The sequence below is a fragment of the Aedes aegypti genome, chromosome 1 (assembly GCF_002204515.2).
Source record: "Aedes aegypti strain LVP_AGWG chromosome 1, AaegL5.0 Primary Assembly, whole genome shotgun sequence".
In the NCBI taxonomy this organism is placed as follows: Eukaryota; Metazoa; Arthropoda; class Insecta; order Diptera; family Culicidae; genus Aedes; species Aedes aegypti.
In genome coordinates this window covers 185,593,710-185,619,273 of record NC_035107.1, presented here as the reverse complement: position 1 = coordinate 185,619,273, position 25,564 = coordinate 185,593,710, and the positions used below count along the sequence as shown (strand labels likewise).

Genomic DNA, 25,564 nt, shown 5'->3' with positions numbered 1-25,564 from the left:
CACTATCTAGTGATGGTGAAACTGCGCCAAAAACTATCCGTCATCAACAATGAACGGTATCGACGCCCGCCTCGGTATAACCTAGCGCGACTGGCCCAACCGAACGTCGCTGCCGCATACGCGCAGCATCTCGAGGTAGCGTTGCCGGAAGAGGGCGAGCTTGACGAAGCCCCTCTTGAGGACTGCTGGAGCAACATAAAAGCAGCCATCAACAACGCAGCCGAGAGCATCGTCGGGTACGTGGAAAGGAGGACATGTAACGATTGGTTCGACGAAGAATGCAGGCAGGTTTTGGAGGAGAAGGATGCAGCGCGGGCTGCAATGCTGCAGCAAGGAACGCGACAAAACGTGGAGCGATATAAAAGAAAACGGAAGCAGCAAACCCGACTATTCCGGGACAAAAAGCGCCGCCTGGAAGAAGCGGAATGTGAAGAAATGGAACAGCTGCATCGTTCTCAAGAAACGCGGAAGTTCTACGAGAAGCTCAACGCATCCCGAAAAGGCTTCGTGCCGCGAGCCGAAATGTGTAGGGATAAGGACGGAAGCATCTTGACGGACGAACGTGAGGTGATTGAAAGGTGGAAGCAGCACTACGATGAACACCTGAATGGCACGGAGAACACAGGCGACGAGGGTCACGACAGCGGAGGAAGTGACTACGTCAGCACGGCGGATGAAGGAAACCAACCTGCCCCCACATTGAGGGAAGTTAAGGATGCCATCAGCCAGCTCAAGAATAATAAGGCCGCTGGTAAAGATGGTATTGGAGCTGAACTCATCAAAATGGGCCCGGAGAGGTTGGCCGCCTGTCTGCACCGGCTGATTGTCAAAATCTGGGAAACCGAACAGCTGCCGGAGGAGTGGAAGCAAGGGGTCATATGCCCCATCTACAAGAAGGGCGACAAACTGGAATGTGAAAACTATCGTGCGATCACTATCCTGAATGCCGCCTACAAAGTGCTATCCCAGATTATCTTCCGTCGTCTATCACCAATAACAAATGAGTTTGTGGGAAGTTATCAAGCTGGTTTCATCAACGGCCGCTCGACAACGGACCAAATCTTCACTGTACGGCAAATCCTCCAGAAATGCCGTGAATACCAAGTCCCAACGCATCACCTGTTCATCGATTTCAAAGCGGCTTATGATAGCATCGACCGCGAAGAGCTATGGAAAATCATGGACGAGTACAGCTTTCCCGGGAAGCTCACAAGACTAATAAGAGCAACGATGGACGGTGTGCAGAATAGCGTGAAGATTTCGGGCGAACATTCCAGTTCGTTCGAATCCCGCCGGGGACTTCGACAGGGTGATGGACTTTCGTGCCTGCTGTTCAACATCGCGCTAGAAGGTGTCATGCGGAGAGCCGGGTTCAATAACCGAGGTACGATTTTCACAAGATCCAGCCAATTTGTTTGCTTCGCGGATGATATGGATGTTGTCGGCAGAACATTTGGAACGGTGACAGACCTCTACACCCGCCTGAAACGTGAAGCAACAAAAGTCGGCCTGGTGGTGAATGCGTCAAAAACAAAGTACATGCTGATAGGCGGAACCGAGCGCGACAGAGCCCGCCTGGGAAGCAGTGTTACGATAGACGGGGATACTTTTGAGGTGGTTGATGAGTTCGTTTACCTCGGATCCTTGTTAACGGCTGATAACAACGTTAGTCGTGAAATACGGAGACGCATCATCAGTGGAAGTCGCGCCTACTATGGGCTCCAGAAGAAGCTGCGGTCGAGAAAGATTCACCCCCGCACCAAATGTACCATGTACAAAACGCTTATAAGACCGGTGGTCCTCTATGGACATGAAGCATGGACCATGCTGGAAGAGGACCTGCAAGCACTTGGAGTGTTCGAACGAAGGGTGCTTAGAACGATCTTTGGCGGAGTGCAGGAGGACGGTGTGTGGCGGCGGAGAATGAATCACGAGCTCGCTAGGCTCTACGGCGAACCAAGTATCCAGAAGGTTGCTAAAGCCGGAAGGGTGCGCTGGGCAGGGCATGTTGCAAGACTACCGGACAACAATCCTGCAAAGATGGTGTTCGCGTCGAATCCGGTTGGCACAAGAAGGCGGGGAGCACAGCGAGCGAGGTGGCTTGATCAGGTGCAACAAGATCTGGAGAACGTGGGCCAAAATCGAGGTTGGAGAGACACAGCCTTGGACCGAGTAAATTGGCGTAACATCGTTAACGAGGTTTTATCAAATTAATTGATGTAACACCAACTAAATAAATAAATAACAATCGTCACGGATCATGAACAGACTCAAAATGACTCTCGCCAATCGAAAACCGGAAATGCAGTCTCAAATGCTTACTTAGAATCTGCAAGCGAATTATCAGCATCGAAACTCTTCACATCGAGCAGTGCCATCAGCGTCGATGTACCGAAGGTACCGAAGGACCGTGCTAACAGTGAGTGTTCGATATGTAGAAGTAGTTGCAAAGCGGCAGATAAGTGTAAACAGTTTCTTGAACATTCCCGTGCTGCGCGCTGGGCAACCGTACACGAACTTGGATTGTGTCGTAGATGTCTGCGGCGTCATAATGGAAACTGAAACACGAAAGAATGTGGTAAGGACGGGTGAAAGCATCATGTACTGCACCACAACTATCAGCAAAAACCTCAACAAGACGTTTCAAGTACCGTACCGCAAACCTAGATTCCTGATGGTCCACGATTTGCTGGAAGCAAATCGAGTCCACGGATGTAATGCTATCGCACAAGAGCTTCGACTGTTCTTTTTCGAAATCTGCCCGTGGTGCTGTAAGGTCGTAACAAAATGTTGAAACGTATGTCTATTTTAATGATGTTTCAGAACTTAGCTTGCCCGATGAAAGTTTGGCGAAGTTCTTGGAACTGGATCTAAGATGAACTAATGGGAAAAGCGCATCGAGCAGAATTCTAGGACGGTAAACGTAGAAATAGAAGAACTTTACAATCAGGCAACCTAAACGACGTGGAAACGGTTGATGAATTACTTCTTCCACATCAAACAGTCGATACCACGGTGGAATAGTATCGTGGATCGCGTTAGTAGTGTTTGATCCTTTGATCTTGTCGCTTGCTCCTGTGGGGTGAGCGACGAACATTTGTTCGGCGTTCAATGCTTTTATCGAGTAATATCGTGAATCCGGTTGGGGGCGGTCCATTTATTACGTAAGGCAATTTTTAGGATTTTGCAATCCCCCCTCCCCCCATGATAAGATTGTTTGAATGAAAAAAAAATAAAACGTATGGCGCATATGAAAACTGTGCAGTGCAGAGGACTACCCGGCTTCCATAAAGCAAGTAACACGACAACATTTTCCTCCCATCCCCAAACTGACCTGCATTCGGACGCAGCCGGCACCGCTATTGTTTGTTATAATAATGAGAGTACCAGTACTTACACATTGAGGATGCTGCTGATCCCGAGTAGCGTCTGTTGGTTCCCTGTGTAAGTACAGCTGTTCTTGCAATAACGGAGTAGCATCTGCGGGCGGTCAATCATGCTCATGCTTATCAAACAGTCTATATAAAGGAACTGTCTCAGCTGTACCCACACCTTTGAGGGCTCCCAATCAATTCATACCAATCAGCACAACTACGTATACTAATAGGCCTACAACACGCGTATGGTGGTTTAGTCTTGCAAAGCAGAGAGAGTCAAATTAATTAACCAATTGCAATGAAGACTCGATTAAGATGAACTGTGTACGGAGCAGGGTTGTTAACGTTAATCAACGATTAACGCCGTTTCGTTAATTCGTTGACGTTAACCAGTAACGGTTAACGAAGCATGCGTTGATTGCGTTGAAATACGATTTAACGATAACGTTAACGTACAGCGTTGATTTAACGTCAACGATTTCGTTATTTCTAACGTTAACGACTTAAAGATTCTAATTTAAAAAAATAAAACCTGGTTGTCTTATTCAATAGATCAACAAAAAAGAAAATGTAGAAAACTAGAAAATGATTAAGTTTACATAATAATGTGACTTTCTTTCAGTCGGATTTGGTTTGGTGATTTTTTTTTTTTAATAGAGGTGCACAGTCTCGAAAGTGGGAAAATCTACTCTATTACCAATGCCACTTTCAATTGCAATGAATGCTTTGGTCTGCTATGGTATGTTAGGGTAGTACTTATGGAAATTTGTATTTGGAAATGAGAAATCGGGTCATCCTGGGGGCGGTCACTCAGAAACATCTTGGTTGTTGGAAGGGTAGAAAACAGGACGCCGTGTGCTGGCTGGACGCAAAAGAAGTCACTCTCTGGTAACAATTTCAGCTCATTGTTGTGGGTTGCGGGATTGGCGAGGGGTCATACGACAGTAACAATATTGCTAGGAAATCTTTCCAATTTGTAATTACTCTTCCAAACAATCAAAACTGACGGTCAAAGAGGCTGACTGTTGGGTGCCAAACAGTTGCTCTGCACTGTGAACTTAGATATTTTTAATCAATTTTCCATGGATACGGGGTATCAGCATAGAAACGTGTTGTTTATTGATGCTTCAAAACATTCTCGGGGACCCTGTACGAAACATTGGATTAACGCTTTGGTTAGCGGTGATCGTTGACGTTGATTCAACGCAAACACGTTAACGTTGACGCTAACAACCATGAAAATTAACGCAACGACGTTGACGGTGATTCTGCGCACAATCAACGTTAACGGCGTTTATCGTTGATTAACGTTAACAACCCTGGTACGGAGGTTGTGTAGATGGAGTGCCCAACGTTGTACAATGTGCGTTCCATGTTCAACAATGTAGCGACAAGTCGAATGAAACCTTGCATCACGCCATGAAAGAATACTTCAGCTTGGACAGACTCAGAGTTATGAAGTCTGCGAGTTTGCTTCTATCTGCTGAAGATCAACGCGCCGATATTCTCCTACGAACTCTCACAAAATTCAAGGATTGTCGTTATGAAATTGGATTACTTTGGCGCTACGACAACGTGCGTCTTCCCGATAATTGTTCTATGGCTCCACGCCGACATCATTCCCTATTAAGGCGTATGGAGAAGGATCCACAATGGCGGATACACTTAACAAGAAAATAGCTGACTACTCGAAGAAGGGATGCATCCGTTTGTTCACCAAAGACGAGCAAAACCAACAGGTGCCACGTATTTGGTATTTTCCGATCCTCCCGGTTACAAATTCAAATGAACCCGGGAAGATAATGACTGTTTAGGACGCTGCTACGACCGCTTTCGGAAAATCGCTCAACTCCACACTTCTGAAGGGTCCGGACCAGTTGTGCTCTTTGTTCTCTATCCTCCGCAAGCAGCATGTTGGTCTAACAGAGGACATCCGAGAGATGTTTCACCAGGTGACCAGCATTGACCGAGCTGCGCTCAATGGGCGATATGAATGAAATGTAGTAAAGTTGAGTTTACTACATTCTTGGTAGTTAACGCTGTGGAACACGAGTGGAACATGTTTTGTGCTATTTTACTTTCTACACTTTTCGAATATACAAACAACGCGTTGCTATGAATAAAGGTAGCATTTACTACAAAGCTACTGGTAGTTAGCTTCAGAAGTTGTTACACATGCTTTGAGATTGCGGAATTGGATGGAATAATTTACTTTTGAGTAAAAATCATGGGAAAACGATATGAGTTTTGATATTTTGGAAGGTGTTTTGAGTTTTTCTTAGGAATTCTGTGGTTACGAAAACATTCGCTGCTCCAATTCTGAGATTCCGGTAAGATTACCAGCCGTAGCAATTTGTAATATCCGTGTGAATTCTGGCATTACGATAATAAATTATTTTCTTGAAATTGTGGGATGTCGGTGGGAATTCAAATATATATAAAGTAATTCTGATTTTACGTGTAAATTCTGACATTTCAGATTCTCAGATTTCCTTTGGAATTCTGGATTTCATGTAGAAACTCTAATGTCGGATTTTCAATGATGTTTCTGGAACTTTAAAAAAGTTCTAGGAATATTTCGGCAAAATTGGAAATCTAGTAAAAACTCGGGTGAGAATTCTCTCGGTTATTAATCTCTTGAAATACTGTGGGTATCTCTGAGACGTATTTCTGTAAGAATCTCTGAAATTTCAGTGGGATTACTGCGAATTATTGTGTGAATATTTGGAACTCTGAAAACCAAACTTCTGAATTATTATGATCGTAGTACGGACCAAGTTGCAGAATGATGATTTTTACAGCACGAGTTGTAAATTTATGTCACGAGGCTTGCCGAGTTCTGGAACGAGATTCGTACAACATTTTTTGCAATGTCGTAGAAGACCACGGCAGGGTATTAGAAATTATATCGGAATGCATTCACCATTATTTTATAATTTTTGAAAAATTGTTTTGTAATGATTCATGACGCAACTCAAAACAGTTACGTAATGAGAAAGCGTTGCGTAATGAATCATTACAGTACTGGTTTAAGTTGCGTAATGACTATTCCCGCATTGCATACGTCAGTGCAGGAAAGTAGGCCGTTTCATGATAGATTGGCGTGATGAAAAACATTACGATGAGAAATTGCAAAAAAAAAACTTTAAGATTTCGTTGATCTCCAGTTACGTTGGGATTGAACATCATAGCATTAATATAAACCTTTTGAATGTCGGTAAATGTTTTCTAGATTCCACTGGGATTTTTTGTGTAATCGATAAGAATTTCAATAATTTCTAAGGGATCCATTGTGTTTTGGGGGAGATCCTCATTGAAATATAACGGAGTCACTACAATTCCCATAAAAATCACATTCTAGAAATTCCAAGGATACTACCAGGAACCCCACCGTATTAACGGAAATATCACAGAAACACTTAGAATTTCCGGAATTTAACATGCTGTTGAGAAAACACACAAAGTGCTACCGAAGACCGAAAATCACCCAGAAAATTCTTTGATGTACCATCATCATCATACACATAAAGAGAATACCAGACTAATAGCAAAATTACACTGCAAATTAAATTACAGCACCTTCATGATTTTGTGCAATTTGTCGCGTTTTCGATTAGGTTCCATGCATTCCCGTCATATGCATGATTATATTAATTTTAAGCGTACCGTCGGACGGGGCTACTTTTGATTCCAGGGGCTACTTTGGACACTCACCTTTTGTATTTAATAGCAGCGTAAATATTAATCTGAGCAATTTTGTGTCTTCAGCACTTTTATTAACCAATATATGCTCTACCACTAGGCATGTTTTTTTTCTTGGAACAACATCAACAATAACAGGATAAACAAGAAAACATTTCAAAAAAGCCCGAATAAATATTCACAAGGTATAAAACATTGGCTATAGAAACATTGTTTGAATTTCACCCATGTCTTGGAAACTTATTGGGAGCATCACAAAACTATCGAATCGTTATGTTTCATGAAAATCTTGTGATTTGTTTTGCTTAAAATTGTTGTTTTATTAAAATAATTGATGAAAGGTCTTATTTTTGCGACTTTTATTTTATTATAATGTTTTGGTTTGTGCATTTTACAACTTAAAAATAAAATAAATGTTTTTAAAAGTGAATAGACATAAAACACATATATTTCAATACGTACCAATGCCAAATTCACAACATAATCTCTTAAAAACTATTTATCGTCATATTTTACATGAATTTGTAGTACATAACAGTTGCATCCTTCAAATGCCTAAATTAAACTACTCTTAAGCCAGCTCTAAACTGCTAAGAAGCTAAAAGCATATTACAAAAGCAAACTTACTTCTTTACGATCTTGCTAAACTTTACTTCATAGATTGCGTTTTTAATGAAAATTACTTACTGATATTAAATTAGTTACCGGTATTAATGTGATTTTTCAACATATCGTTCATATAACAGTGAGAATAGAAAAAAAGAGTTTTTGTACATAACTCATTTATCATCGCAGTACCTAGTAGTTACGTCGCTCGTTTATGTCAACTTGAAAATCGAGCATTCGTAACTGATAGTTCCATTTAAGAGGAAGTTAAAAATTTAAGTTTCATACTGCAAACTGAGAATAGTGAATGGCATGTTTCGTTGAAATTTGTTATATATGTGTAATTCATTCTAGCTTTGCAATTTTCTACATTAAGCTTATCAATGAAAACGTTCCATAACATCACAGTGGACGACAATTTATTGAATCAGTTTGAAAGTTATAAGGAAAAATCATTTCATTAGCAAATTGTGAAAATGTCCAAAGTAGCCCCTTTTTTGTCTTGAAGGGCACACTTTTTTCGCTATTCAAGCATTTTTGTTATTTCTTGATGAATTTGCATCATATTTTGCACATGTGTTACGTACATATACAACTTAAATATAGGCAAAAATTATCAACATCTATCCATAATTTTAAGAGTTACAAATCCTGAAAGTTAAAGAATGTGGAAATAATGTCAAAAGAAGCCCCGTTTGATGGTAACTCAGAATATATTTTTCTTAACGTGCAGAATCATTCTGCACTCTGAATGGATTTTTTTAAGGTGCAGCATCAGTCACTGCTACCCGCAGTAAAAGCTCATGTTCGAAAGCAATACGTATTGCATGTTCGGAAGGCTTTTTATTCATACCAAAAATGTAGTAATGCTAGATGTAGTAAAGTTCTATGCTTTTTATTCAAACCACCCAATATGTTTTAAACGTTAATGCAAAGCGCCACTCACAGGAGTACCCTAGAGCAACATGCGTAAGAACCGACACGACTAGGAGCTTTTGAATTGACAGCGTTGTTCGACGAAAAGCGGAATTCTTAGACTACTTAGGGAGCCGGATCCTATTCTTGGCACTTTTGATTCACTTCGGCAGTGGGGTTTTTTGGAAGCTACGAAGCTTATATTTGGCCAAAATGTGCGTCGTACTGAAGCGCTCCTTGTTTCAAAGTTTCAGACAATTCGGCCGAGAAGAACTCCCCCTGCCAAAGTGAATCATGAAAGTGCCCAAGTGGTTCTGCACCCTACGTCGATCTTCGACCCTTTAGAATTGTTCGCTCTCTTCCTCATGTTCCTAAAGTTTCTGCTACAGGAAGTTTGGCGCTCTGGAATCCAATGGGAAGATCCGATCCAAGCTATGTCGTATGATAAATGGAAGCAATGTCTGCAAGTTCTTCCTCAAGTTGAGCAAGCGCGTATTCCAAGAAGTTTTCGAATCCACACGATTTTCGACGTTGCCTATGATGCGCAATTGCATATATTTGTCGACGCGAGTGAAAATGAGTTCTCAGGTGCTGCATATTTCCGGTTCCTCCAGGCTGGCGTTATTGGCACTAGATTGGCCAGAACTTTTTCCAATTCACTATCAATTCCAATTTCAAGGCTTGTATTTTGGTCTGATTCCCGGGACGTAATATGTTGGATCAACTTCGACCATAGGCGATACAGCCAGTTTGTGGCGTTTAAAGTGAGCGAGATCTGGATTTTATAAATAAGTGACAAATACGTTCACTAACGATTCCAATGAAAAATCGATGGCACGGACCTAAATAAGGATCTAAAATTTATTAAAAGGTATAAAAGTAGCACAACAAAATACTGTTAAGTACTGGAAAGTACTATTTTTTAGTATCAAAACTTCCACCAACAGAAAGAAACTGTGTACGTATAGCACGAGAGTACAATCCGCTGTGAGTTTATCTACGTTTGGCTGACAGAGCACAACTTTAATATCGAAAAATAAATATCACTCTGATTTGCCCAGATTATGTGCATCTTTTAATGTTTAATCTTCCCTTTCACAAGCTTAATCCTTACACGCTTATTTACTTCGAAGATTCATTGCAGCATGACCAAATGCGATGTAACAGTCTCTCATTAAAAATCCTTTCTCTAACAAGGTCGACCTTTCTGCATAAAAGGCAACTCCTTTCACCTCCGTACCCGGGTAAGAAGTGAAACATCACCGTAATTTGTTTCAAAAATTTAAAAGCTCCATCAATAACCCGCCCCATCATCCCAGCCGGTAACCATTTTTCTTGAATAATAAAAAGGCAACCTCGACGACACTGACGACGATGACTGCTCACTCGCACCTTTTCCTTGGAGGGGGCGGCCGGTGAAGGCGCACAGTCAATGGGTACATGTTATTCATCCTTTATTATACCGTAACAAGGTTTTCTCCTTCATTATCGTCATTTTCCGTATCACTGCCAGCAGCCCAGTCATGGTTCCAAGCGTTACGCGCCGCACAGAGGGGTAACTAGAACAGGATCGTGGCCATAATTTCAAGTTTGGAGATTTGCGATCTCACTATATGTTTTAGGTTAACTAAAAGTATGCCGCATGTTGTGGATTTCCGGTCTGCCTCTTTCAACGTCCACACTTCGTACCCGTAGAGAGCCAACGGAAGAATCAATGTTTTATATAGGGAGAATTTTGTTTCCGTTTGCCAGTTGCGGGACCTAAGCTGGTAACGTAGCACATATGAAGCCCTATTTTCAGCCACGTGCCATAAGATAAAACAAACTCTTCAGAAACTTCAAACACATCCCCATTAGACCACTACCTCAGCACCAACACAACTAGGTCTACCTCTATCTGTACCTGCAATCATGTACATCGTTTTAGTAGATTTAATGGACAGGACTATCCTTGCTGTCTCCCTCTTCACAGACAGGTAGATCTCCTCCTTCCAGCGACATAATTCATGTCTGTCAATCTCTAGCACTCTACATCAAACTAGTCTTTTCGTCTTAGTCATAGACCAGTACCAATTACTTCCCGCGCCGTTGTTGTCACAGTTTCGTAGATAGGGCCTCACAGGCTGTCGACGTCTCCAGAAACTTTGATTCTGCCCAACTGTTCGTAAAGCTGCTGTGGTACTGTGCAGCTACCACATCAGTCGACAAGCGTTGGATATAGGAGCGCTGCGTTTTTTTAGTTATGTAACCCGTGACACTGGATAACCGCGCCCAAGTTTTAGCTACAACCGGATGATGATCCGAGTCGATGTTAGGGCCTCGAAAGGTCCTGATATCCATGGCATCAGCGAAGTGTCTCCCATCAATCAGTACCTTGTCCATTTGTGAAATTGACTAACGGTTCAACATTAATCCTCATTGTGCTATAACCGGTTTTTAATCAATATCAGGACATAAGAAGACCATTCAGTGCAATCAAAAATTTGACCGCGATTGACCCAAATTACTCCTGCGTGTGCCGTGCCGTTTCTTCCATAGATAGAGATATAGCCAGCTACTTCGAACGAGAGTAGAGTATGTAAACGACAGGTACGTTCCGCCGCGTCGACACGTGTATCTCTCTCCCCATTCTGGGAAGGTTTCTTCGCTGTTTTCCACCTCCTCAATTCTCACTCACTCACGCTCAATCGCCTTTCCTTAGCATCGCTTCTGCTGGCCGAACAAGTCAACTTCATACTTTGGAAAAACAAGAACTGAACAGCTTTCAAGGAATTGTGGAAAATGATAAAAAGCACTGCAAAAGCGCCGAGGGCCTATCGATGGATGCGGTGATAGGGTTGCTAGGGTTCAATGCATCACTTGAATCGATATTTGAAATTTTCTTTTATTTTACGAAAGAGATTAGTTGAAATGCGATTGTAAACCTGGGTCAGAGGTGATCCAACTCGCAATAAACAAACGAAAACGGAAACAAGTTCGAGTCAAAACGACTGTCAGTGCGTATCGTAGCTTCGTGCTGTGCGTACATAACTATTTTCTGTTGTTCCTCTATCAGTAAGCGTTTTGAAAAGGTCATTTCGAACAGAATGATGGTCCATATCAACGAAAATTCAGTTTTTGCCAATGAACAGTTCGGATTCCGCCATGGACATTCACCACTCATCAACTACAGTGTTTGACATGAAGGTTTGATCGTAAAATTAAAAAACTTTAATTTTCCAACATACATTGTTAGAATATTTCAAAGTTATCTGTCAAATCGTACACTTCAGGTTAACTATCAGAACTCCAGATCTGAAAGACTTCCTTTAAGAGCTGTTGTTCCTCAAGGCAGCATTTTGGGACCAATATTATACAATATTTTCACATCTGACTTACCTGAGTTACCTCAAGGATGTCAAAAATCACTGTTTGCGAATGACACAGGCCTCTCCGCCAAAGGACGAAGCCTGCGTGTCATCTGTAGTCGATTGCAAAAAAGTTTGGATATTTTTCTTCATACTTGCAAAAATGGTAGATTTCTCCAAAACTCAATTAATAATATTCTCAGATAAACCAAAAGCTCTTGATTTGAAACCACCAAGTAGTAATGTTGTCACGATGAGAGGGGTTTCAATAAATTGATCAGATGAAGAAGTGTCTATGGCTCATGCTAGATAAGAATTTAGATTTCAAAAATCACATCGAGGGCATTCAAGCCAAATGTAATAAATATGTAAAATTTCTCTACCCCCTTATTAATAGAAAATCAAAAAATTGTCTAAAGAACAAGCTTTTGATATTCAAACAAATTTTAAGGCCAGCCTTGTTGTATGCTGTACCAATATGGACTAGCTGTTGGAATACCAGGAAGAAAGCTCTGCAGAGAATTCAAAATAAAATTTTGAAAATGATTCTGAAGCTTTCTCCTTGGTATAGTACCAATGAATTACATAGAATATCCTATGTTGAAACATTGGAACAAATGTGAAAAAAAAATTAATAATTTCAGGCAAAAATCGTTACAATCTTCTATTGCCACGAGTAATGCGTTATGTATTAAGGTTAAGTTAGGTTAAGTAAATTGAAAGCGTGTTTTTTTTCTCTTATAAGCAGGTGAACACCTAGATATAAGAAATGAATGTAATGTTTTGAATGATACTAATAAAATAATAAAAAAAAACTATTTTCTGCTCTCGGAAGTTTTTAAAACTACATAAAGCAATAGAATAGTACTTCTCAGTGCACATAGGTCCACGGATCGAAATTAAGTGGAATAAATTAATAACTTGAAAAATATTAGAGATAGGGTTTGGTGTCTTCTGAACATTTGTTTGTCTGGTCAAGGCGCGTTATAAACAAAACTGTCCTAAGCGCCAAATTTCATAGCTTTCGAAATTCGCTCTCAAACTTTTTTATTTCAAAAGATAGCGCAACAAAATGTTCTACAATATTGAAGATTATAGAAAATATGAAAATTTTGTAGAACATCATTTTTTTTCTATATCTGATAGTTTTAGAGATATAGGTCACTTTAGAACTTTATGGTCAAAAATCGGTTTTTCCTCAATACTAACGAAAATATCAATTTTTCAGGCCTACTATGTTCTGAAGAGTTTTAGATATGAGCAAAATACACATTTTCTCTGAAGACGTCATACCTCTAAAATTTTCATATGACAAGATATAAGCGTTTTTGTAGTTTTTTCACCCACTTTTCCAAGCGTAAAAAATGACGCAAGTGAAATCAAAAACTTTTCCGGTTACTTGAATAAGCATATCTTAAAGTGCATTTTAAGAAAATTTGGTGATAGTGTTTTTGATTTTATCTAATAAATGTGTTCTGAATTATCCCTTAATTTTACTTAGAAAACAGATTTTTTCAACTTCTTGAGATTCTTATTCAATTACAGTCGAACATTTTGTAATACATTCAAAAATACTGAATCATTCTTGGCATGAACAAGAAGATTGTAGATGTTTATCATGCCTATTTTTATTCATATCGTTAATAATTACAGAGATTTTCGTTCTTTGCCATAAAATAACGTCAATGGAAGGAAAACTCGACGAATTTAAATGAATGAAGTCCTGCCAATATAAGCTAAAGCTTTCACTAGATTGGACAATGCCAATGCAGTTGCATTCTCTTTTTTTAGGTTTGTATAAGCTTGAACTAGTACACAACACTGAAGACGGCAGTTGAGGTCGAAATACGCGTATCTGTCGAAGGATACAAACTCTGGTGGATTTAAATGGTGTTGTACTCAATTTGGTTTTTTATCTACTTAGTAAAAATGAGTTCAAAGCTACTAAAAATAAATATATGTACCCCGCTTAAGGTGATTATAAAACGAAGCCAAACTTAGAATATTCAAGTGCACAAGACAGGAGAATCTGACAAAAATTCGCGTTGAAAATCAATCAAATTACTTCCTTGCTGGTGGTGGCCAGCAATGGAATAAATTTTCAACGTAGAGCGCTGTTTAGCTCTCAAGTCTTGTGCTCTTGAAAATTTGAGGTGTGGCTTCGTTCTATAATCACCTTTAATGAGGGATTAGTAAAGGTTATAAATAAACGAAAATAAGTAGTTTTTAATATTTTTGAGATTTTAATCAAATGTTCTATTGATACGGAGGCCGAGTGCATATAATTGACATAGTTAAGTATTGTCTAGTTCAAAAAACACTTATACAAACTTAATAAAAGGGAATGCAACTGCATTGGCATTGTCCAATCTAGTGAAAGCTTTAGCTTATATTGGCAGGACTTCATTTAAATTCGTCGAGTTTCCCTTCCATTGACGGTATTTTATGGCAAAGAACGAAAATCTCTGTAATTATTAACGATATGAATAAAAATAGGCATGATAAACATCTACAATCTTCTTGTTCATGCCAAGAATGATTCAGTATTTTTGAATGTATTACAAAATGTTCGACTGTAATCAAATAAGAATCTCAAGAAGTTGAAAAAATCTGTTTTCTAAGTAAAATTAAGGGATAATTCAGAACACATTTACTAGAGAAAATCAAAAATCACTATCACCAAATTTTCTTAAAATGCACTTTAAGATATGCTTATTCAAGTAACGGGAAAAGTTTTTGATTTCATTTGCGCCATTTTGAAATGTTACGCTTGGAAAAGTGGGTGAAAAAACTACAAAAACGCTTATATCTTTTCATATGAAAATTTTAGAGATATGACGTCTTCAGAGAAAATGTGTATTTTGCTCATATCTAAAATTCTTCAGAACATAGTAGGCCTGAAAAATTGATATTTTCGTTAGTATTAAGGAAAAACCGATTTTTGACCATAAAGTTCTAAAGTGACCTATATCTCTAAAACTATCAGATATATAAAAAAATATTGTAGAACATTTAGTTGCGCTATCTTTTGAAATAAAAAAGTTTGAGAGCGAATTTCGAAAGCTATGAAATTTGGCGCTTAGGACAGTTTTGCACATAACGCTCCTTGACCAGACAAACAAATGTTCAGAAGACACCAAAACCCTATCTCTTATATTTTTCAAGTTATTAATTTATTCCACTTAATTTCGTTCCGTGGACCAATGTGCAGTGCTACAAAAAAGTACTACTTTTTTCTACTTATTGATCTCTTTTCGATTCTAGTTTGGGGTCGAGCCTTAGACTTTTCGTTGGACCCGTTAGCAAAAGCTAGCGGTGTTAACCTTTCTTGGACACCGTCTTGGAAAAAAAACCTCTTAGAAGGTCTCTTCTTCTTACGTTTATTCACTACACATGGTTGCAACCACAAGCAAAAGAAAGGTTGCAGCTCTGAATTCACAACTTCCTTTCAAAAGTGGGTTTGAAAACAGCTATTAAATATGACAAATATGGAAGTAAGGGCGTTTCTCCGGAAGGCATGCTTTCTTCCAAGGGTGAAATTGTTAATGTTGGTAGTTGCATCGCAATGAGCAAGTAAACGCTTTAGACAAATTTTCCGAACATCAAATTAAAACAGTCTCCAGCCCAAGCTCTTTGATTCAAGTGAGAAAACAAAGAGTGCAGCCAATCGTGATAAGTTGTTCCGAATTTGGAGGATTTAGGCGAGAGATTTTGAATTTTCTTCCGTCAGATAACCGATCGAAATTTAAATTTCAAATGGATTTACCCTGAAAAAAAACTCCTATGCCAATATTGTCGCAGGTAGCTTCAATTCCTCATCTTCATATTGTCTTCCTATGGTTCACCGTTGTAATCATTTCAAATCAAAAGGAAATAGCCCTGACGCCGCAGGCTACTTCTATTCCGTTTCTTCTTCAACGGAAATTCCCAACAGAAAATTATCAGAAAATGCACCTACATGTCTCCCTCTAATTTTCATTTCTCAACTGAACAATAGAATCAAATGATTGATGCAATGTGGCTGAAGCAGTCCAAGTTGGTGTAAAATTTACCAATTTAATAATTCGTTAAGCAATTCCAATTCCAAGCAATCCAATCAATGGCAGAATTTCATTTGATGAGTGCTCTACATGCTGTTTCTCAATTCAATACCATGATAGCCCCACTTGTTTTTCAGTGGCGTACCTAGGATTTTTTTTCTGGAGCGGGCCTAGGGGTAGCCTAGCAAATACTTGGTTTTAAGAAGTAATATCGTTCGCAATAATCGAGATTTTCACTAATTTCGTAGTTTTAAAACGATTTGTATTAAATTAATTATCTCATTACGCGTGGTAAAGATGGACAAATTATGGGTGAAATTATGAAAAAAATCCACGTGCTCGGCTGGGATTTGAACCCAGGACTCTTGTATGCTAGACGAGCGCTTTACCAACTAAGCTACCGAGTCACTTGGTGACCCAATAACTCAGTTGGTTACAAGTTTAGAATTCAAATCCCCCCCGATTTGTATTGATTTTTTTATTTGTTATTTTCAAAGATGGAAAAAAATCGTCTCTAGCGACAAACAACACGGTATTCAAACGATCTAAGAGGGCCGTCGCTCTTGCAGCAGCATGAGTTGAAAACCTCACCACGCGCGCATTGTACCGACATAAGGAGCATCTGATGCAATGTTTGTCGTGGGACAAAGAGTTTATCGGATATTGTTACAAGTAGCGATCAACTTGAATCATGGTGCATTCACGCTATTATTGTTCGTTAAAACCATGCCCGAATGATTTTAGAATTACAAACAATATATCCGATAGGAAATCAACAGATAACAATGGAACAATCCTTAGAATGATAAAACTATGGCTCGCGAACATTTAATCGCTAGCCCACACGCACAACGATGCATAAATCGCGGAGCGTAGTTTGTTGTGATATCTTAACGACAAAAGGTTAATCGTTGTTGCTATGATCGCACGATAAAGAACAACCGCGATGCATCATTTATTTTGTCATGATCACTAGATTTCCATCCTTGGTTATTTTGTCTCATTTCACGGCACATCGGTGATACTTGTAAATTTAAATTTTTGCTACAGAAATGATTCATCCTTTCCCTTTTTGTAATCCAGACAAAAATCCTTCAAGAATTCCTGCAAAAAAACACTCACAAAGAATGTTCCACAATTTTTTCTGGTTCAACCACGTGCTTTGCAGAGATTCCTCTGAGAATTCTTACGGTAATTTATTCATGAAGTATTTCCGTACTTTTCAGTGCTTTCTTAAAAAATTCTTTTACCAGTTTTCACTGAGTTCGTTCTGGGATTCCCACGGAAAATTTCTCGAAGAATCTCTATCGAATTGCTTAAAATATCTCTTGAAGAATTCCACCAGAGAATGCTTTAGAAATTATTTTAATCATTTCTCCCGGAAAATCCGCTACGTACTTATTACATATCAATTCTAATTGTTAATTCGAAATATTCTCCAGTTGATCATTAATAATTTGTTAAAAATTTTCAGGAATTACTTAGAATTTCTCCAAAAAATAGCACAAATAAATTCTAGGAGTCTCACCTAGAATGTTTTCAATATCACCAAGCCAGGATTCATTCTCTGAATTGTTCAGATAGCTCGTCAATAATTTTTCCAACTTTGCTTTTGAAGTTATATTTTCTTTCTCTACTTTATTGCTTAAAAAATCGCAGCAAAATATTCCAGACTTACGGCAAAAGAAATAAATTATTCTTCCATGTGTTACTCTAAGTATTCCTCGTAATATTTCACAAGCGTTTCATGAGCAATTAAAAAGAATTCAATTGGGAAAATGTTATTCATGATTTCTCGAAGAAGTTTCTCGCTGAACTATATGATTTTTTCACGGATAATTATTTTTTAGATTTATCTAAAATCAAGAATCAAGAAATGCGGGATTCCTTAAAATAAAAGAAATGTTTAAAAATGTTCAAATCTATCATTCCTATAAAGTTCCAAGTGGAGTACTGTTGGCGAAACCACTAGACAGTTTTCTATCCCGTTGAAGTGTACCGTTTTTATTCATATTACGGACACTTAAGGCCTTAGTGAAGTATAACTTGCAAAGAAGCATGTAAAATAAATCATTCCGTATGATTTCCCGCGTTATCGAACCTTCAAACTCCTTAACTTTCGAATGGTGAGTGTAGATTTTGATTCCATAACATGAATAATTTTAAATAAATACTTAAATGTGGACTTTACATGATTCCTATTCCAGACGCTTCCTTACTTTTGCCTCAGATTCTGGACACTTCGATTCGGATTCCAGACAGGTCAAACAAATCATAACATAGAACAGTCAAATCGTCAAATGAAATCGTTAAACCACTAGAGAGACGCCTAAGTTGGTTCTCCAATGTTGGGCATGATCCTAGCTATGGTGTTAGCAGCTTTCGCTGCCTTTTCGCAGGCATAGTCTACGTTGCTGTTGAAGTTTAGCCTGTCGTCGACCCTTACTCCAAGATGCTTTAGAGAGCGCTTCGATGGGATTGCGTTCCCTCCGACGTTGATCTCCAACTGATAAACCGCCTTGCAGCTGCTGACCAGCACCATCTCCGTTTTATGATGAGCCAACTGCAGCTTGACTCCAGTCATCCACGATTCAATGGTGTCTAGCGATTCCGCCATCAGCATCTCCACCCCCTCCGCAGTCTCACCAGTTATCGCAAGAACAACGTCATCTGCGAACCCGACGATCTCGACTCCATTCGGCAGTGACAAGGTTAGCACTCTATCGTACATCATGTTCCATAATTTTATTTATTTGCAACCTTGGATAAATAATGTTGGACCAAATATGGATCCTTGTGGAACTCCCGCCGTGACTTCAATTGACATCCGTCCCTGGTTTGTGTCGTAGACCAGTACCCGGTTCTGAAAGTAACTTTGCAGAACTTTACACAGATATCCGGGAATCCGTATTCTGCATAGGGCTGCGGCGATAGCCTCCCAACTGGCACTGTTGAACGCGTTCTTGACGTCTATTGTTACCCCTGCGCAGTATCGATTGCCTCTCCTCTTCTGCTTGGACGCTTTCTCTGCGCACGCGATGACTGCCCGAATAGCATCCACCGTCGAAGTCTCTTTACGGAATACGAACTGCCTTCTCGACAATCCGTTCTCGCCTTCCGTGTAGATCATCAGCCTGTCGAGGATGACCTTCTCCAGAAGTTTGCCAAGAGTATCCAGCAAGCATTTTGGTCTACATGAAGCAGGATCTCCTGGCGGTTTTTCCCGGTTTTGGCAGTAACATTAGCTTTTGCACCTTCTATCTGTCTGGGAAGCAGCCTTCCGCTAGACACTTCTGCAACGCTGTCCTGAATATGTCTGGGAACGCCAAGATTGCTGGCCCTTGGCGCTACAACGGCTACACACGAAGATTCGGTTAATTTTAACGATCACGAAACCCTCGTATGAGCGTTCGACTACTTCTTGGATAGGGAATCGGCCCACTACTTGGATCGCCGTCGTCTCTGCTCTGTCTGCTACCCAATTGCCGTTATCGTGAGGAACCCGATACGGTTCTGCAATGATCGCACTTTGTTTCTGTTGTCGACTGCCACAACAGTTGTTGTGCGGCGTCGCAATGATTGAGGTTCACCTGCGTTATCTTCATCATCATTATTACTGCCCTGCCTTCGCCTTCTGATATTTGAGGCATTTGAAGCCACCCGTCATATGGGCGTTACCTTCCTCCACCTTACACAGCATGCACCTAGGTGTCTTCAGGCAGTCCCTGCCAACGTGACCTTTTTCACCACATTTCCTGCAGTGTTTGGACCTGTCCGGGCCTTTGCAGTTTATTGCCCGGTGGCCGAAATCCATGCATCTGAAGCATCTCTTCACCGAATTTGTCTCCCGAGTGATCAGTTTCAGCGGGCAAACCGACCATCCCACTTTGACCTTACCAGCCTCGACGAGTTTTTTAGCTGCTGCGACTGGTAATCGAATCATCGCTATTTGCATACCCCCGTACGCTCTCCTCAGCCGGATGGACTGTGGTGCTTCTTCCAAGTGCATTGAGACAGCAGTGCACCCCTCACGTCGTCTTCTGTTGTGATCTCGTCCAGTTCTCTACATTCGATCACTGTCTCCTGGGATAAGGCTCTTACACTTGCCTCGTTGCACAGCGACTTCTCGATGAGCTCCCGGCAGGCCCAACTCTTGATCGACGAATCTTTTTTGACCGCTCTTATTCGATTCGCTGACGCACTCATTGTCGCTTCGCTGCTTTTTGGGATCTTCCTGTTCTCCTGGTGTATCCCCCGTTCTTTTTTCCGAGCGGGTGGTGGGATTGCTTCTAGGCGTCTCCTGTGAAACGGCTGTTCACCGAAATCAATGCTTTTTCGGCTTTCTCCGCTCTAATCCACAATTACTTCTGTCCGCGTTCTGCGGCTGTAACGGCGGACTTGATGCTCGTCACCAGCTGCTTGATCCTGAGGTGGACGTTGTTTTTCGTCTTGACGAACTCATAGAGTTCATTGACCTTCCTCTTTACTTCCGACAGCTCCGACTTCTCATGCTGCCGGTCGTCTTGTACGGTGCTACTCCCCGACTTTGGTGACAACGCTTGACTCGAGAAGCCTGCATCCCGCTGGTTTTCCGATGGCTCACTAGTTGTGCTGCATCTGCTAGTACTGGCTGCTACCGTCTGTGGAATCACTGGCGATCTCTGCATCTTTCCGCTCCTTGCGAATACTATCGCGTCTTCGTTTCCTCCACTAGATTCTCCATTCAAATCCATTATTTGCTCCATTCAATTGGGTCCCCCCTTCGGGCCGCTATCTCTACTCGTTGTATATAGTCGCCTGTCGTGATCCCATAGTTGTCTTTGCAAGCAGGGAGGCCATGACACTATCCGTCATGGGGGTTGTGTACAGAGCCGTATCGGCTTAAGTCAGGAATGTTACATCTGAGCCTACTACTCATCGAGGTTAGTGACGAGGTTTGAACATACACGAAGGCCTGCCAAGGTTTTATCAGGACGGAGGCAGTCTCCTCATAGTCCTATTCGCCGTTTCTAGTTGGTGTCACCCATCCTTACTCAGGGAACAGTAGAGTACGCTGCCAGCCCACGACTGTTAGTCGACGTATCCAATCCGTAATCCGTATCCTGTTCGTTGTTCTACGCTGTGACCAGTATACCATTATCATGATTTTACTGGCATCCATCCTGATGTGCCGATTGGCACTCCAGAGGGCTGAGGTACTTTGAAAGCGCTACCAGGTTGCTTGTTCAGGGTTACTTGCAGATATGTGGTTTTTTGTGGAGATTCACCAGAGCCCACTGATGTACCCCCGCCACATCCTAGGTAGATCATGCTTGAGCCCCTGGTCAGATGGACCAGACGCTCGGCCCCCTCCCGAAGGAAGTACTAAAGGTGGTATTCCATACGGCTGTTTGTACGAGTTTCGCTTGGAAAGGGTAAGAATCCCAAGCTCCCACCTGGCACCCCCTCACTCTAGCTGATATCAGAAGGACAACAGTGCCCAGGTTGCACTACCATCTAAGTACGCAACCATTAGTAGGCGGTCTTTGTCATCGTTTGACCCGTGGAAGCGTGAGGTAGGGGCTTGTGAGGATCAGAGCTATGTTGGACGCTCCTTCCTGGTTGTCGACTCACCATTTTGCAACCCTTCGTATATCGTGTGGCAGGTATGATTAAACTATGTGCCCAGGGAAGTCAAGGAAATTTCCATTACAAAAAGATCCTGGACCGAACGGGAATCGAACCCAGACACCTTTAGTTTGGCTTAGCTTTGTAGCCGCGGACTCTAACCACTCGACTAAGGAAGACCCCGAAGGAATGCCAAGGTTGTATCAATTTACAACCGAACAAAAATCTTCCAGAAGCTCCAGCTATCGTCCAATCGGCTTGCCTTCATCTATCAGTAAACTTTTTGAGAAGGTCATTAATAACAGAATGATGGTCCACATCAACGAAAATTCAATGTTTGTCAATGAAGTTTGGATTCTGACATGTAAATCCGACTATGTACCCATCAAATTTTTCGTGTAACAAATTTGATTCCTACAAACAAATCTGAAGGCTATTCTACTGGTCTAGCTTTTCTTGATTGTTAAATTTAGAAACTAAAAACTTTAATTTTCCTACGTACATTGTTCGAATAATCCAAAATTATCTGTCAAATCGTACACTTCAGGTAGATCATCAGTACTCTAAGCCTGACTTACATGAGGTAAAGGATGTCAAAAATCTTTGTTTGCAGATGATATACGCCTCTCCGCCAAAGGACGATGCCTGCATGTCAACTGCAGTAGATTGCAAAAAAATTTGGATATTTTTTCTTCATACTTGCAGAAATGGAAGATTTCTCCTAATGCTTCAAAAACGCAACTAATAATATTCCCACCTAAACCAAAAGCTTGTTATTTGAAATTTTCAGGTAGACATGTTGTTGCAATGAGAGGGGTTCCAATAAATTGTTCAGCTGAAGTTAAGTATATAGGGCTCATGTTAGATAAAACATTAACTTTCAAAAAACATATTGAGGGCGTACGAGCCATATGTTACGAATATATGAAATGTCTGTTTCCACTTATCAACTGAATATAAAAACTTTGTCTTAAGAACAAGCTTTTGATCGAAGCTGAAAAGCAGGCTTTGTTTTTGTTGGGATGTAACGCCAATAATAAGAAGAAGCAGTTTCATGATTTCGAGATTCTGATTTTTACCCGTGTTAGCCTCAACCAATCAGTATGAACTTTGCTTTGGATGGGTTGTTATAATTTAAGGCATTTTCTAATTCCACAATTAAGCTTAGTTTCTAATCTTGAAGTGACAAACAAGACATCATTGTTTCCCAAAGTTCTCTATCAAGTGAAAAACACCAAGTAGCTCCACACATGCCTAAGCCTCTCTATATGTTGCGTCGTTTAAAACATTGGTCTATCCCATCTAAGCTTCCAATAGGGGTTCAGTTTTCAGCGAATCTAACGAGTTACCAGCATTCGATGATCAAAAGACGACATAGAATGGTTAATCATTGCTGTGAGCTGATATGAAGCTTACACACCCCCGGTACATGAAAGGCATCGAAATACAATTTTCTTTCATTTGTTCTGCTATCGTTCGTTGTCTAATACCCGGAGATCCCAAACCGTTGGTATTGCTAAAGAACGGTACCTATCCTTCGATGTTATGTCGTCTATCGTTGTTGGAAAAGATACTCGCAATGGTACTGTCACAAATTAACAGACGTAACACTCGAATTATTATCATCGTACAGCAAAATGCCGCTCGATTCAAATATTTTGTAGTTGGCCAATGAGTCACCTGTGGCGCTTGTATCGTTTTATTTTAATTTGACGTTTGTGTACTAATGCCACCTAGTTTTCGGTTTGCCAAACACAGCATTTTTAGCATTTAGCATCAATGCTTGCGTGACTATGTCTTAAATTGATAATTGTTCTAGCTGGTACGTCTGTTTGTCTGTGGTGCTGTCGAGTGGGGAGCCCGTTCGTGCGAAGCAAGCTCTAATTAGTTTTGAGCGTGATTTGCTTTGAATTGGGACCAGTTTAACAATTAGGAAGACGAGCCAACAACGAGCAACGTGGTGAAAGTATCGATCTCATTCTTTGTTTGCGTTAGGTTCAATGGGTTTTTAGAAGGAATAAATGAACTGATGAAAACCTAATGAATATGATTGATTGGGACAATGGTTTTCAGAACAAAAAACACTGTCCTATGCAATTGTACAAATTGTTGACATGGCACTCAGAAGAAGACATTTATATCTTTTTGGAGTAATTTCCCGACTGAAACAAAACATCCTGTGCTTAGCTGGATTTTTTAAAATAACTTCCACAGTTTAAAATTTAAAGCTTTCTGTACTAAAGGTTCCAGTTCTTCATTCTACGACATTGTGAAAAATACGATGAGGTTGTTAGCTCAATTAATTCCAATCCGCTGTCATGATAAAACACTCAATACTCAAACAAGCTGTACCCTTGATTTAAATTATGAAATATTTACAATGTGTTAAGAATGTGACTATACGCAGTTCCAAACTAAAAAATTGCTCAGGAGATATTTCTGCATGCAAATTGTACACCTACGGGAATTAGATCATAGAATCACTCGAAAATAAATTCAAGTTGGAATTTATCTACCATAAGAAGCTAATATAATTTCCACTATTCATTTTGGATTATGAACTCCTAAAAAACACCTATATTACACATACACAGAAACATGGACACAAAAGCACTCGCGTTGCCCCACATACATGTGTGAAGCTCGTCCCGTAGCTTTCTGAGGATGCATATTTTCCCCTTCTAAATTATTCATACTGGAAAAGCCAAACTCAGATTTAATCATTGAAGGTCAAAAGCCAAACTGTATGATGCTGGTGTGACTTTTTTTCCCTCATCTTCATACAAACATGCCACAACGCCTCACAGAGACGTGTTGGCTTGGCACGGGCATGTTTACTGCTGAATTACGGGCCCCACAAGGCGACAAACGTGCACTATGCTTGAGCTAACAAGGCTATGACCGAGTTGTGACCCGAACCAACACAACTCATAGAGTCATCCGAGTTGGTTACTGGTGTAGGTATGTAGTTTGACATCGGTAGCTCCGAAATGTAAATAAGTCTGTCCGTTTCGTTGCACATTTCTATGACTATGCAAACCCGTGCATAATACCTCTTTTTAAAGGGGTTTCAAGGTTTGTGTGGTCAACAGTAGAATTCCAAATGCATTGTTCATACATAGCTTGCAAGAAACAGTTTCTATGAGCGCACAATTGGAACTCGATTCCCATTATTTGGATTGATGTTCAATAATGTGTTATTAAGGATCGACTCATCTGTCTGACTCGGCTGTTAATTACTGTTGACGGCCTTCTTAAAATTCCAAGATGTTTCATCTTGAACAAAAAGTTGGTCCATCGTTTGCGATATGCTTATTTATAGTTTTCTCTATGGTAGAGTTGATAGAAGCAAACGTAATGATAATAGTTGATCACTTTTTCATAACTTTTTGCCATAATTTCCTTTGGAATTCAAATTTGTAATTTTTTTTCGGTAAAATCAGTACTTCATTGATCTCTATCAGTTTATGTAATCGATTTTTTATGAAAAAAAAATTAACATTTCATAAATTTAGTTTTAATATAAAAAATGGAAAATGACCCATTGGGTGAAATTAATTACTTTATAATAGAGCATATTTTAATATGTAAAATTTCCCTATCTACTAAATTTGGGTCTCCTGAATCTGAAAATGATGTCACAATTTTTACTCAAAGTTTACATGCAGGCTTAGCACCAGCGGATTGTCTAGTACCGACATTTCCAACAGTATTGCGAACACCTTCAAAAACTGTGAATAATTCTATGCAAAACTGATCTTAATAAAAATGAAATAGTTTAAAACCATCATTAGACATCTATAAACTAGAAAACATGGAATGTCTGTGATGGCAACGAAGTATTAAGCATCCTTGAAAGGAAATGCTATTTGACACCGACCTGATCAATTTCACCCCAGTGATCAATTTGCCCCCGGACTACGGTACTAAGTTCTGTATTCAGCACTATATGACAATCTTTGAATGACCA

At 40.2% G+C, this 25,564-nt stretch overlaps 1 protein-coding gene across 2 annotated transcripts in view; it reads left to right on the top strand.

The window, feature by feature from the left end:
- The window catches only part of LOC5568338, a 338,997-nt gene that overhangs the window by 35,950 nt on the left and 277,483 nt on the right, over window positions 1-25,564 (top strand). The window lies entirely within an intron of this gene.